The sequence below is a fragment of the Hypanus sabinus genome, chromosome 1, assembly GCF_030144855.1.
Source record: "Hypanus sabinus isolate sHypSab1 chromosome 1, sHypSab1.hap1, whole genome shotgun sequence".
NCBI classification, from domain to species: domain Eukaryota; kingdom Metazoa; phylum Chordata; class Chondrichthyes; order Myliobatiformes; family Dasyatidae; genus Hypanus; species Hypanus sabinus.
In genome coordinates, this window is record NC_082706.1 from 3,927,289 (window position 1) to 3,943,141 (window position 15,853).

General features: G+C 47.7%; 1 long non-coding RNA gene across 1 annotated transcript; it reads right to left on the bottom strand.

The window, feature by feature from the left end:
• Nucleotides 1–7,397: 7,397 nt before the first annotated feature.
• On the bottom strand, nucleotides 7,398–11,569 carry LOC132381086 (uncharacterized). Its single transcript, XR_009507992.1, has 3 exons — nucleotides 11,361–11,569; nucleotides 10,146–10,274; nucleotides 7,398–9,033 (listed from the first exon to the last, which is right to left on the bottom strand). It is a non-coding gene; the product is annotated as an uncharacterized LOC132381086 (long non-coding RNA).
• Between the last annotated feature and the right edge of the window lie 4,284 nt (nucleotides 11,570–15,853).

The window sequence follows — 15,853 nt, forward strand, 5'->3', positions numbered from 1 at the left end:
GTACGTCCTGCCCGATGGGTGGGGGTCAGAGAGATTGCTGGGTAGAGGGAGGACCTAAGGGTCCCTGTGTACACGGTGCTCCTGATAAATATCTTGGATGGTAGTAACCCATGGTAGTCTTTCTGTCTTTGCTTTGTTCTGCTGCCTCAAAACAACAAATTTTACGTCAATAGACAATAGACAATAGTTGCAAAAGTAGACCATTCGGCCTTTGAGCCTGCTCCGCCATTTTGAGATCATGGCTGATCATCTACTATCAATACCCGGTTCCTGCCTTGTCCCCATATCCCTTGATTCCCCTATCCATAAGATTCCTATCTAGTTCCTTCTTGAAAGCATCCAGAGAATTAGCCTTCACTACGTTCCGAGGCAGTGCATTCCAGACTCCCACAACTCTCTGGGAGAAGAAGTTTTTCCTTAACTCTGTCCTAAATGACCTACCCCTTATTCTCAAACCATGCCCTCTGGTACTGGACTCTCCCAGCATCTGGAACATATTTCCTGCCTCTATCTTGTCCAATCCCTTAATAATCATATATGTTCCAATCAGATCCCCTCTCAATCTCCTTAATTCCAGCGTGTACAAGCCCAGTCTCTCTAACCTTTCTGTGTAAGACAGTCCAGACATCCCAGGAATCAACCTAGTGAATCTACGCTGCACTTCCTCTACAGCCAGGATGTCCTTCCTTAACCCTGGAGACCAAAACTGTACACAATACTCCAGATGTGGTCTCACCAGGGCTCTGTACAAATGCAAGAGGATTTCCTTGCTCTTGTACTCAATTCCCTTTGTAATAAAGGCCAACATTCCATCAGCCTTCTTCACTGCCTGCTGCACTTGCTCATTCACCTTCAGTGACTGATGAACAAGGACTCCGAGATCTCTTTGTATTTCTCCCTTACCTAACTCTACACGGTTCAGATAATAATCTGCCTTCCTGTTCTTACTCCCAAAGTGGATAACCTCACACTTATTCACATTAAACGTCATCTGCCAAGTATCTGCCCACTCACCCAGCCTATCGAAGTCATCCTGAATTCTCCTAACATCCTCATCACATGTCACGCTGCCACCCAGCTTAGTATCATCAGCAAATTTGCTGATGTTATTTTCAATACCTTCATCTAAATCATTGATGTAAGTGGTAAACAGCTGTGGCACCGAGCCCTGTGGCACCCCACTAGTCACCACCTGCCATTCCGAGAAACACCCATTCACCGCTACCCTTTGCTTTCTATCTGCCAACCAGTTTTCTATCCATGTCAATGTCTTCCCCCCGATGCCCTGAGCTTTGATTTTACCCACCAATCTCCTATGTGGGACCTTATCAAATGCCTTCTGAAAATCTAGGTACTCTACATCCACTGGATCTCCCTTGTCTAACTTCCTGGTTACATCCTCAAAAAACTCCAACAGATTAGTCAAGCATGCTTTGCCCTTGGTAAATCCATGCTGGCTTGGCCCAATCCTATCACTGCTATCTAGATATGCCACTATTTCATCCTTAATAATGGTCTCTAGCATCTTCCCACCACCGATGTCAGGCTGACAGGTCGATAGTTCTCTGTTTTCTCCCTCCCTCCTTTCCACAGTCATGTCACTCTTTGAAAATAAGGCTGATTCTGATTTTACTCTTACTTGCTAAATTGCATGCACCCCCCCCCCCACTCACCAAATACATTCAACGTGGAAACAGCCCAATTCATACATGCCAGCCCAGATGGCTACCAAACAGTCCCATTTGCTGGTGTTTGTCGTACATCCCTCTGAACCTTTCCTATCCATGTACTGTACCTGTCCAATTGTCATATACCCACCTCTACCAATTCCTCTGGCAGCTCATCCCATTTACCCACCTCCCCTGGGTGAGGGAGAAAATTGCCTCTTGTTTTGCCCCCCAACTTAACCTTTGCTCGTTCACCAAACACCCCTACGCTAGCAAAAAGACTATCTGCCTTATCAATGCCCCTCATGATTTTATAAATGTCCAGGTTTACAAAATCATTGGTGGCAATGATTTTTATGTTTCCTCTGTCCCCCACATTCCAGGAAATAACAATGTGTCCTGTCCATACTGTCCAACCCCTCCCCAGAAATCAGACCCTCAAATTCTGGCAACATTCTTTTCAGTCTGTCCAGCTTCGTGATGTGGGGAAGTGAACACAATGTATGGGCAGTACTTCTCCAAGTGTAGCTTCAGTCAGCTATTGTACATACAGTGTGTGTGTGTGTGTGTGTGTGTGTGTGTTATCTGCATGTGTGAGTTTCTGTGTATATCTATGAATGTCTGTGTGTCAGCGTGTGTGCGTATGTGTATGTGCGTATCTGTGTTTCTGTGTTAATGAGTGTGTGTGTGTGAGTGTGTGTATGTGTGTGTGTGTGTGTGTGTGTGTGTGTGCGCGTGTGAGTGTGTGTGTGTGTGAGAGAGAGAGTGTGTGTGTGTGAGAGAGAGAGAGTGTGTATGTGTGTGTGTGTGTGTGAGTGTGTGTGTGTGTGTGTGTGTGTGTGTGTGTGTGTGTGTGTGTGTGACTGTTCAGCTGGGAAGCTAACAACGGAGAGGAAGGAGGTTACAAATCAGCTCGGTGACCGTCCCTCCCCCAGCTCCCCTTACTGATCCGGCCGCGGGCTGAGCTCTGCTGTGACAGGAGGATTCTCTGTGAAATTTCATCAGCGGTTTGCTGACTCGCCGCATCCCCTCAGGCTCTGCGCTCACAGCTCTGACATGTAGATTTATTAGGTCTGAAATTTGTACAAATCAGATGTCATTCACACTACTTCGTCAACGTGTCAGTCCCTGTGCCCCGGGGACGCAGCTGTCTGAGGGGGAGGGGACTGCAGAACAACAAAGGAAACCTCACTTCTGCAGACAACTCACACAAATTGCTGGAGGAGCCCAGCGGGTCAGGCAGCATCTACGGAGGTGAACAAACCATCGACTTTTCCTCCAAGGCCCTCCATCGGGACTGGAAAGGGAGCGGGGGAGGTAGCCAGCTGGGAGATGATTAGTGAGACCAGCTGAGGTGGAGGTGGGGGCTGAAGTAAGAAGCTGGGAGGTGATAGGTGGAAAAGGTAAAGGGCTGAAAAAGAAGGAATCTGATAGGAGAGGAGAGTGGAGCATGGGAGAACGGGAGGTGAAGGGCAGGTTAGGAGAAGAGGAAGTGTAAGAGGGTAACTAGAATAGGGAATGGGAAAAGAGAGAAGGGTGAGTGTGTAGTTAGAGCAACTGTAATTAATTTGTGGTAATAGTATGTGTTGTGTGTGTGAGTCGCATGAATTGGCCCGGGAGAATGTTGTTTCATTTGGCAATGTACATGTCTGGTTGAATGACAACCAGAGTTTGAATTTGAGAAATTGATGTTCATCCACATAGCACAAGCACCTCTGTGGATGATGTTGGTTTTTGCCAGGACGCCTTGCCATATCCTTCACAAGAAAGCACATGGGTGTCCGGCATTGCTACTCTCACTGTCCAGAGTTGCACACCTCTGATTAGAGCAGGCTCAAATTAGTGAGAGACAACTGATGCACCATCAATAGCTCTCTCCGAGATGAGAGGCGAGATATCAGCTTTTATTGGCTGGAAGAAAGAACAAGCAGCAATTGACCACCACACTACATCCTGGAGACTGAGGGCAGGGCTCAGGCCTCAATCGTCTTTATACCGGGGTCCGTGGGAGGAGCCACAGGAGCAGTCCGCGGGGGGGGGGGGGGCGTGTCCAGACAGGTATACGTAGTTCGCCACAACAACATCATTAAACAGGGATGTACCAGGATGGGGTGAAGGGAATTCCATGTTCAAGGAAGTCTGTTGTGTCTGAGCCGCTCAGAAGCTGTAACTAGGAAATATAAAAGTCTTTATTCACGCAGCCAGGACTCTCACACTTCTGACTCAATACTTCAACACAAAGGTAACAGTAAACAATTCAATTGCTATAATCACCTACTTAACATTAACCATAATATCACAAGGCATAGGAGCAGAATTAGGCCATTCAGCCCATTGAGTCACCTCCGCCATTCCATTCCATCATGGCTGATTTATAATCCATCTCAATCCCACTCTCCTGCCTTCTGCCCGTAACCTTTGACACCCTGACTAATCAAGAGTTTATCAGCCTCCACTTTAAATATACCCAGTGACTCGGCCTCCACAGCCATCCCTGGAATGAATTCCACAGATTCACCTCCCTCTGGCTCAAAAAATTCTTCCTCATCTCTCTAAATCAGGGGTTCCCAACCTTTTTCACGCCATGGACTGTTACCATTAACTGCCGGGTGCATGGACCCTAGGTTGGGAACCCCTGGTCTGAAGGGGTTCTTCTATTTGGAGCTTGTGGCCTCTGGTTCTACTCACCCGCTACAGGAAACATCCACTCTGTCTAGGCCTTTCACTGTTTGATGGGTTTCAATGAGATCCCCTCCCTCCCCCGTTCACCTGAACTCCAGCAAGTACAGGCCCAAAGCCATCAAACACTCCTCATACATTAACCCCTCCATTTCCCAAATCATTCACATGAACCACCTCTGGACCCTCTCCGATGTCAGCATATCTTTTTTTTAAATAAGGGACCCTAAACTGCTCACAGTACTCCTAGTTTGCACAGTTTGTTGTCTTTCGCACAGTGGTTGAACGACCAAGCTGGTGTGGCCTTTCATTGATTCTGTTTTGGTTATTATTCTATGGAATTACTGTGAATGCTTGCAAGAAAATGAATCTCAGGGTTGTATAGGGTGACATACTGTATGTGTACTTTGATAATAAATTTACTTTGAAGTATAGTCTGACAAATGCCTTATAAAGCCATGGCATTAAATCCTTGCTCTTATATTCTAGTTCTCTCGAAATGAATGTTAACATTTGCCTTCCTTACCACTGATTCAATCTGCAAGTTAACCTGCACGAGGACTTCCAAATGCCTGTGCACCTCTGACTTTTGAATGTTCCCCGTTTAGAAAATAGTCTATGCCTTTATTCCTTCTAGCAAAGTGCATGACCATACACTTCCCTGCACCATATTCCACCAGCCACTTCAATCACAGGTTCTAGGATCGGAGTTCAGTGTGGGCTGGAGTCATGAGGGCTGGTGACTAGTTCAAGGGCTAGTGTTTGGGGCCCCATCATTGGAAAGTCTTGAGTTTGGGACCTTGTTCATTGTCAGCGTATTCCGGGGCCAATACTGAAGTGCAAAGCTCAAAGGTGGATCAGAAGTCGAGGCCCGATGGCCAGGGCCCTGTGTCTGCGAGTCCGCTGGGGAAGTCGAGGCCCGATGGCCAGGGCCCTGAGTCTGTGAGTCCACTGGGGAAGTTGAGGCCCGATGGCCAGGGCCCTGTGTCTGAGAGTCCGCTGGGGAAGTCGAGGCCCGATGGCCAGGGCCCTGAGTCTGTGAGTCCACTGGGGAAGTTGAGGCCCGATGGCCAGGGCCCTGTGTCTGAGAGTCAGCTGGGGAAGTCGAGGCCCGATGGCCAGGGCCCTGCGTCTGCGAGTCCGCTGGGGAAGTCGAGGCCCGATGGCCAGGGCCCTGTGTCTGTGAGTCCGCTGGGGAAGTCGAGGCCCGATGGCCAGGGCCCTGTGTCTGAGAGTCAGCTGGGGAAGTCGAGGCCCGATGGCCAGGGCCCTGTGTCTGAGAGTCCCCTGGGGAAGTTGAGGCCCGATGGCCAGGGCCCTGTGTCTGTGAGTCCGCTGGGGAAGTCGAGGCCCGATGGCCAGGGCCCTGCGTCTGCGAGTCCGCTGGGGAAGTCGAGGCCCGATGGCCAGGGCCCTGTGTCTGTGAGTCCGCTGGGGAAGTCGAGGCCCGATGGCCAGGGCCCTGTGTCTGAGAGTCCGCTGGGGAAGTCGAGGCCCGATGGCCAGGGCCCTGTGTCTGAGAGTCCCCTGGGGAAGTTGAGGCCCGATGGCCAGGGCCCTGTGTCTGTGAGTCCGCTGGGGAAGTCGAGGCCCGATGGCCAGGGCCCTGTGTTTGAGAGTCCCCTGGGGAAGTTGAGGCCCGATGGCCAGGGCCCTGTGACTGCGAGTCCGCTGGGGAAGTTGAGGCCCGAGGATTATCCTGAATTAGCCAGAAGGCTCGCTGGGCCTAGCAGTGAAGTAGACATGGAGGGTAAGTGTTTCACAGAGGCGGTGGGTGTCTGGAATGTGTTGCCGGGATTGTGGAGGGGACAGATCGATACAGGTGTTTTAGATTGGCACCTGAAAGGGGAGGCCTGGTAGCGTGCTGTGAAAATGACCCGGGTTCAATTCCTGTCACTGCCTATAAGTATGGCCCTCCCAGTGACCGACGTGGTTTCCAACGAGTGCTCTGGTTTCCTCCCATGTTCCACAGATGTACGGGTTAGGAGGTTAATTGGTCACGTGGGTGTAACTGGGTGGCCCAGGCTCACAAGGCCAGAAGGATCGGAAACCATGTTGTATCTCTCAGTAAAGACCACAGAGAACAGAGGGATGTGGACACTGCGTCGGGAGAAGCGATTAGTTTAATTAGACATTTAATTACTTGTTTAATTAGCTCAGCACAACACCGTGGCCTGTTCCTGTGTTGTACCTTTTATGTTCTGCGCTCAGTTGTATCATATCTCACACCCCCACCCCCCATCCTACCACTGTCTACTGCGGCTCTGTGTCCTGCCCAGTGAGAAGAGAAACTGGCCGAGGGTCCAGCTGGTCTGTGCTCCCACATCTGGGACTCGTATTCCAAAGTTAATTCGTCACTCGCTGTCTCTGGATCCGTTTATCTTCCTGAGCAGAGTCTAAACAATCCAGGAAATTAAAGAAAGAAAGCTTGGCTTTGAGTGGTGTTTAAATAAATCACTTTACATGACTTTGTTTTCTAAATTCAGCCTTGCTGACGAGCCTGTGAGTGATACAGTGATCAGGGAGGCCAGACAAGCTGGGCTAACAATGCATCTTAAACCAGGCTGTTCCCCAACATTTCACAGCCACTGGAAGCCTTTAACACACCGAGAGCTTCAACAGGCTCTCCCTCTGTGTCTCACTGCATCATGAACATGTGAGGGATTATTCTAGTCATTCCCACTCTGAGCACAGATTCACTTCCTTGAGTATTCCCCAGAATTACCTTGCAGCCCAACCTCCAATCCTCACCTGCTCCGTGACGATGGCACGGGACAACTTTACCCAGCCAAATCCAAGGTTCTGGTCTCCCTCTGCCTGCTTTTCACATAGTCTAGGGCTCCTCCACCACTGGACAGCGAGGAGATCCTCAACTACAGTATTGGGGTACCACCCCAGGGGGCACATGCCAAGGGTATGCACATCCTAGGGTAGTGGTGCTATTGGTTGTATGAATGGAACAGGACAGCACTGAAAACATGAGCTACGGTGTATGAATGAAAAGGCAGTTACAGAGTTTATTCCTGTAATTTTTTTATGAATAAAGTTTATTTTGAATACAGTGGAATCCGGTTAATTGGGACATTTTGGCCCAAATGAGCAGCTGCCCCAATTAGCTGAAGTTTCATGGAAATAGTTAAAAATGCATAAAATACAAACAGAGTAGCAAATTATGTTTTTAAATGAAATACAGAACAAATTAGAACATTACCAATACTACTACAGTACTATAAAATTGTCTATTAGTTCCTAATACTTTTCAACTGAGGAATTCATCCACATTATGTTCTTTCAGTTGTAAATAAACAAAACCAGTCCAGACACCTACTGCAGATAATGGACTGCCTACACACAATGCTTTTGACAATTGCATCCTTCAAATCTTCATTTTCATTGTAACATTCAAGGTGATTGTTGATACCCTCATAGTTCCTAACTTGAAGTACAAAATCATTTCATTTTCACTCCCAGTGGTTTCTGGCATCTCCGAGCCTGAATGCTTGAAGCCGCAGTGAGCAAAACAGTTCTGAATTGTCTTACTGCTATTGCTCGCCAACTATCAGTGACAAAAATCACTGCGCTTTGAACACAAACATACACAGCTGACACTATTCAAAACAGTTTGCAGTAATCACAGCGCAGGGTCTAATGTCCACCCAAGTGCACACAACTGACGCTACTTAGAAACTGTTCAGCAAGTCTTCTGCCACAATTAAGCAGTGCAGAGTCCCAGATATGCGAATGGAATCCCAACTATTTTCTCACTTAGTTTTTTGTTCTTTAAGAGTTCCCAGATAAATGGCTGCCTGATTAACATTGGCACAATTAACCAAATTCCACTGTATATATATAAATCACCTTGGTGCCTGCAGATATCTCATGTTCTTTATCAGATCAATGACAAACTCCAGGGTAGAGAAGCCATTCAGCCTCTTTACTTCCTGCTGGAAAAATCCTCACAGCATCCTAATTTCTGTTTAGGAGACGCTAGGGACCGCAGATACTGGAATCCAGAGCAACAAACAATCTTTGCTGGAGGAATTCAAAGGTTCTGGGCCGAAGCCCCTGTAGTATGCTGTACAGTTTTATGTTTTCCATCAAGGACATCTTCAATAGGTGATGCCTCAAGATGGTAGCATCCATCATGAAGAACTCTCACCACACAGGACATATCCTCTTCTCGTTGCTACCATCGGGGAGGAGGTCCAGGAGTCTGAAGACACACAGTCAGTGATTCAGGAACAGCTTCTTCCCCTCCGCCATCAGATTCTGAATGGCCATTGAGCCCAGGAACACTGCCTCACACCTTTGGCTCTATTTATTATTTGTTTTTAACGTATGTTCTCATTGTAATTTATAGTAATTTTTTGTCTTGCACTGCACTGCTGCTGCATTTATGACGTAAATCAGTGATAATAAACCGGATGCTGATTCTGCCCTGAAGAGAACTATTCTCCCTTGTGTGGAAATGGCCTTCCTGAGATCAGCCCACTTTCCAGGTAATAATCCACTATTCTGGACTCCCAAACCAGCAGAAAGGCAGAAGTGTACACCAATTCAACACCTGCCCAGTGCAACGATTACATGCCTGCTTTCTGCAAATCATGAACATCAGCACTCTCCTGCTGCTGGAAATCTTGGGCAATGCACACAAAGTTCTGGAGGAACTCAGCAAATCAGACAGCATCTGTGGAGGGGAACAAACAGTCAACATCCTACATTCAGATTCAGATTTATTTAGTACATGTACATGTACATACAGTGAAATGTATTAATTTTGCATTAACAAATTTGCATTAACAACTAACATGCCCAAGAGCCCACAAGAGTCACCACACGTTCTGGCAATGACGTAGCATGTCCTTAATGCTTGGGAGAATAACACAATAACAAGACAGCCCCTTCCTCCCTCCCAGTCCGCATCTACAATTCGGTGGTGTGTTTTTAGGCCAATTAAGCAACCTGGTGCTTTGTTGTCTTTGTGGGTGGCATTGTGCAGCCAAAAATCGACTCCATTTCTCAGGTTAAGTTAAAGTCACTCCCGAGCCCTATGGGCTCATCAGGCTGGTGCTTACGCCGGTTTCCGTGGCGTGAAGCAACTGAGAGTACCAGACTTTCCCCCGCCCTCCCGGATAGGTCGCCAGTCTATCACCAGGTTCACCCCCAGCATTTTGCCGGTACCCATTTTCAGCTGGGTGGACTGGAGCAGTGTGTGCTTAAGTGCCTTGCTCAAGGACATAACATCATGCCTCGGCTGGGGCTCAAACTCACAACCTTCAGATCGCTAGTCCAGCACCTTAACCACTTGACACGCGCCGTGGAAATCATCAAGGAGTCAGCAGAAATCAAGTGGGTGTTCAGCACCATCTAGCAGCCTCTCACTTACTGCCACCGGAGGAAGGTGTCTGTGTGTGATTTTCTCTCTCTCTCTCTGTCTCCCCTCTCTCTCCCCTCCCCTCCCCCTCTCTCCCCCTCCCCCTCCCCTCTCTCTTCCCTCTCCCTCTCTCTTTCCCTCTCCCTCTCACTCTCCCCTCCCCTCCCCCTCTCTCCCCCCCTCTCCCTCTCCCTCCCTCCCCCCCCCTTACTCACTGCACCCGGAGGAAGATGTCGGTGTGTGACAGTCTCCTCTCCCTCTCTCTCACTGATCCCAAGGTTCAGGGTCTGTGGTCTCTGGATGGACTCTGTCGTTCACGTTAGGATGTGTTTCTGGTTTCTGGCCGCTCCTCGTTTGTTGCTAGTTTGGGTGATTTGAATCGAGGTGGCTTGCAGATAACAAACACTGAGCTGAACTGAACCTACCTGGACTCTTGCAATTTTCTGCTTTTAAATCTGTGCTTTTTGTTGCTGCTTGGGCGGTGTGTTTTTGTGAAGGGCTGTTTGATGTATTTCTTTGAACAGACTCCGCAGTTTTCTTTGTTTTGTGACTGTCTGTGGGGAAAGACGAATTTCAGGCTTTAGACCATAAGACCACAAGACATAGGAGCAGAATTAGGCCATTCAGCCCATCAAGTCTGCTCCATCATGACTGATCCTGTATCCCACTCAACCCCATACACCTGCCTTCTCACCATATCCTTTGATGCCCTGACCGATCAGGAGACTGTTAACTTCTGTTTAAGTATACCCACAGACTTGGCCTCCACCGCAGAATGTGGCAGACTCACTACACTCTGGCTAAAAAAATTCCATCTTCCTTGCCTCTGTTCTAAAAGATCACCCCTCAATTTTGAGGCTGTGCCCCCTAGTTCTGGACACCCCACCATAGGAAATATCCTCTCCACATCCACCCTATCTAGTCCTTTCGACATTCGGTAAGTTACAATGAGATCCCCCACCATTCTTCTAAATTCCAGTGAGTACGGACTAACACTAACACTGACAAATTCTCCTCATATGTTAACCCCTTCATTCCCAGAATCATCCTCGTGAAACCCCTCTGGACTCTGTCCAATGACAACACATCCTTTCTGAGATATGGGGCCCAAAAGTGTCGACAATGCTTCCCATTTAGATAATAGTCTGCCCTAATGTTCCTTTGACCAAAATTGCATTATCATACATTTCCCAAGACTGGATTCCAAGGGCCACTTTTTTGACCATTCTTCCAATTTGTCTGAGTCCTGCTGCAATCACATTGCTTCCTCAGCACTACCTATCCCTCCACCTATCTTCATATCACCCACAAACTTTGCCACAAAGCCATCTATTCCACTATCTAAATAATTGACAAACAATGTGAAATGTTGTGGTGTCAATACTGGCCCCTGAGGAACACCACTAGTCACCGGCAGCCAACAAGAAAAAGCCCCTTTATTCCCACTCACTGCCTCCTGCCCGTCAGCCATTCCTCTGTCCATGCCAGTATCTTTCCTGTAATGCCATAGGATTTTATCTTGTATACTGCATGATTATAAATGTACTTTGGATATCTATCACCTCCCAGCTTCTTACTTCACACTCCCTCCCTCAGCCATCCATCTTCCTGATCTCACCTATCTCCCTCCCTCTCCCCACCTTTTAATTCCGGTTTCCGCTCCTTTCCTTTCCAGTCCTGATGAAGGGTCTCAACCAGAAATGTTGACTGCTTAATCCAATCTATAGACACTGCCTGACCTGCTGAGTTCCTCCAGCATTTTATGTGTGTCTGCTTTTTGCAAACTCACTGCATAACCTAACGTTCTCAGCGCCGTCCTTCCTCCGCAGAGGGAGCCGGCACACTGGCCTCCGACACCGCCCGGAATGTTCCTGTCAGCCGGTCTTAATTTATGCAAGATGGGCCCATCTAATGACTTCATAGTGGTTGGGATCAGGAGAAGAACGGATAGTGAGCTGGGTCTCGGCTGAGCAGCAATTACATGATTAACTCGTCGCTTGGCCCTGGGGCAACCCCCCCAGGTCTGGCAGCATCTTGGCTTCGAACGTGACCCACTGCGAGTCAGCAAGTATGAAATTGCTTCTTGTTGTCGTGGTATTTTGGATGTTCGGATGTGATTACGTCTCCTGCCTTCCTTAATTTGCCTATGTAACCTTAAGTCAGGGATAACAAGAAGCTACAGATAACACGTTAATGAGTCTGCAGGATAAATTCAGGCAGGGAATTAAAACACTGCGTTTGGACGATGTCCAAAATTTCTCTCAGGCACAGGCAGCCAAGGCTGCCCGCAGTCACTAGTAATAGTGGCCAGATGAGTACAGAATAGCCTCTTGTTTGTGTAATGCCTTTCTGCTCTCGGGATGCCCCAGCTGCCGTTTGAATCGCTTCCACCTTTCCTCCTCTCGACTCGCAGGGGAGGCATCCAACTTCCTCTGTGTTTCAGTGAGACCAGAAATCTGAGCAACATTCAAAGTAGAAAGTTCAAACTTTAATGTTCAAAGTAAATTTATTATCAGAGTGCATATATGTCACCATGTAAAAACCCTGAGGTTCATTTTCTTGTGGGTGTAGTCAATAAATCTATAGAATAATAACCATAACAGAATCGATAAAAGACCGCCCAACTTGACCACTTAACCCAGGGTGCAGGAGACAACAGACTGCAGATATAAAGAGAGAGAAGTAATAATAAATAAATAGATAGATAGATAAGAAAGAAATTAGCAATAATAACCAGGAAGGCAGAGGGGTGGTGTGGCTCTGTCGGAAAAAATGAAATCAAATCATTGGAAAGAGGTGACGTAGGTGTTGAATCTTTGTGGATAAGCTAAGGAACTGCAAGGGTAAAATTACCCTGGGGGTATACAGACCCCCAAACAGTAGTAGGCATGTGGCCTACAAATTACAATGGGAGATAGAAAACGCATGCCAAAAGGGCAATGTTACAATGGTCATTTGGAATTTCAATATTCAGTTAGATTGGGAAAATCAGGTTGGTGCTGGATTCCAGGAGGGGAAGTTTCTAGAGATGGCTTTTTAAGCAGCTTGTGGTTGAGCCCACTAGGGGATCAACTATTCTGCATTAGGTGTTGTGCAATGAACCAGAATTAATTAGAGAGCTTAAGGTAAAAGAACTCTGAGGGGAAAATGGTCACAATATTATAAAATTCACCCTAAAATTTGAGAAGGACAAGCTTAAGTCAGGTGTGTCAGTGTGTCAGTGCAGTAAAGGGAATTACAGAGGCAGGAGAGAGGAGCTGGCCAGGATTGATTGGAAGGGAACACTGGCAGGGAGGATGGCAGAGCAGCAGTGGCTGGAATTTCTGGAAGCAATTTGGAAAGCAGAGGATATATACATGCTAAAGAGGAAGAAGCATTCTCAAGGCTAGATGACACAACCATAGCTAACAAGAGGTCAAAGTCAACATAATAGCTAAAGAGAGGTCATTGAATTGAATCAAATTGACTTTCTTACTTACATCCTTCATATACATGTGAAGTAAAAATCTTTATGTTACATCTCCGTTCAAATGCACAGTGATTGCAATTTATAATAAATATTATGTACAACAGGATAATCGATATAACATAGATTCTTCTTACCGCTGGAGTTGGACCACCCGCCAGCCACGGCAGAGTGGCCCGGTTGATGTGAGCAGGCTTTGTTTGAGCCATCTTTTCTAGGCCCTTCCCTAACGGTAGGGTGAGCAGTGCCTCCGTAACAGGGCTGCTCAGACGCAGAGGGTGCTGCCTCTCCGGATCTCCGCTCTGTAATCCATGTGCAACCACTCTCCCCTGCCGTCTGCATACAGACTTGTGACTACGGATCCCAGCTGCTCAAGCCTACAGCTTTGCCGCTTGTCTGTCGCTACGGGACTTGAGTGTGTGAGGATACCCCACTCCTCAGAAAGGAGCAGCGTGTGTGTGTGAATGGATTTTAGGTGAGTAGAGGGTTGCACAGGTCCAGACCCACCCTCTCGACATCCCCTCCCGGATCCAGCGGCATGGTGGGGTCCCAGATGGCTGGGGGAAGTTCTGTTGCAGTGAATGGCCAGTCCAAGCTTCGATGCAAGGGGTGCCCTTTCCGCACCATGGCACGTGTTTGCTAGATGGCAGTTGACCCTACGAGAGGGTTCATCCACCCTGTTTTTCGTCCTGCAGGGTGTATAGCCACCCTCCTCACCAGGCAAGCCTAGGGTGGGAGCTGGTTTAGTTGCCGAGCACCCGACCATGCGACAGGTAGTACTGGGTTACATGGGGGCAGTAGCTCTCAGACCAGTGACCTGACTGAATATAGCATAGAAATACAGTTGCATCAGCATGAATTAAGCTGTCTCGTAGTGATGCACCATCAATAACTGTCGGAGACAGGAGGTGAACGATAGGCTTTTATTAGCAGCAAAATGGAGCATGGCATCTGAGGGAGGAGCAGTGCCTCCAATCACCTTTATCCAGGGGTCTGTGGGAGGAGCCCCAGGAGCAGTCAGCAGAGGGACGTGTCCAGACAGGTATACCTAGTTTACCACACATAGCTTGGTGGAAGAAGCTGTCTCGGAGCCTGTTGGCCCTCGCTTTTTAGCAGCTGAAACAGTTTGTGACTCGGGTCCCCAATGATTCTTTGGGCCCTTTTTACACACCCGTCCTTGTAAATGTCCTGAATAGTGTGAAGTTCACATCTACAGATGCACTAGGCTGTCTGCATCACTCTCTGCAGAGTCCTGCGATTGAGGGAGGTACAGTTCCCATACCAGGCAGGGATACAGCCAGTCAGGATGCTCTCAATGGTGCCCCTGTAGAAAGTCCTTAGGATTTGGGGGCCATACCAAACTTCTTCAACCATCTGAGGTGAAAGAGGTTCTGTTGTGCCTTTTTCATCACACAGCCGGTATGTACAGACCACGTGAGGTCCTCGGTGATGTGAACCTACAGCTGTTCACCCTCTCAACCCCAGATCTATTGATGTCAATAGGGGTTAGCCTGTCTCCATTCCTCCTGTAGTTCACAACCAGCTCCTTTGTTTTTGCAATGTTGAGGGAGAGGTTGTTGTGTCAGGGTGATGACTTCCCCTCTGCAGGCTGCCTCATTATTATTTGAAATTAGGCCAATCAATGTAGTGTCATCAGCAAATTTGATTAGCAGATTGGAGCTGTGGATGGTGACACAGTCATGGGTTACAGAGAGTAAAGAAGGGGGCTTAGGACACAGCCCTGAGGGACACCTGTGTTGAGAGTCAGAGGGTCAGAGGTGAGGGAGCCCACTCTTACCACCTGCCGGTGATCTGACAGCAAGTCCAGGATCCAGCTACACAAGGCAGGGTGAAGGCCGAGGTCTCTGAGCTTCTATTGAGCCTGGATGGAACTATTGTGTTGAATGCTGAACTGTAGTCCAAGAACAGCTTTCTCACATAAGCATCCCTCTTCTCCAGATGTGTAAGGACGGTGTGTAGAGCTGTGGCTATTGTGTCATCTGTTGATCAGTTGTGTTGGTAGGTGAATTGTAGGGCCCCACTGTGGGTGGTAGCAAGCTGCAGATGTAGTCATCTATTAAATGACTACATATAATAAAGCAAAAGTTAATGGGAAGTTAGAGGATTGGGAAGCTTTAAAAATGAACAGAAGGCAACTAAGAAGTGATTAAGAACGTAAAGAAGGAATATGAAAGTAAGTTAGCCAATAATATCAAAGAGGTTACCAAAAGTTTCTTCAGATACATAAGGTATAAAAGAGAGGTGATAGTAGATATCGGACTGATGGAAAAAGATGCTGGAGAGGTAGTAATGGGGACAAGGAAACGGTAGACAAACTGAATAAGTATTTTGTATCAGTCTTCACTGTGGAAGACACTAGCAGTGTGGTGGAAGTTCCAGGTGTCAGCAAGCATAAAAAGAGTACCGTCGATGTTTTGACCCGAAACACCAACTGTACTTTTTTCCATAGATGCTGCCTGGCCTATTGAGTTCTTCCAGCATTTTGTGAGTGTTAATCACAGGACAATTACTTACTTAATTAACTGGTACATCTTTGGACTGTGGCAGGAAACTGGAGCACCCAGAGGAAACCCACGTGATCGCAGGAACGAATTTTCAAACTTCCTTACAGCAGATGCTCGAATTGAACCCCTCCGATGGCTCAAA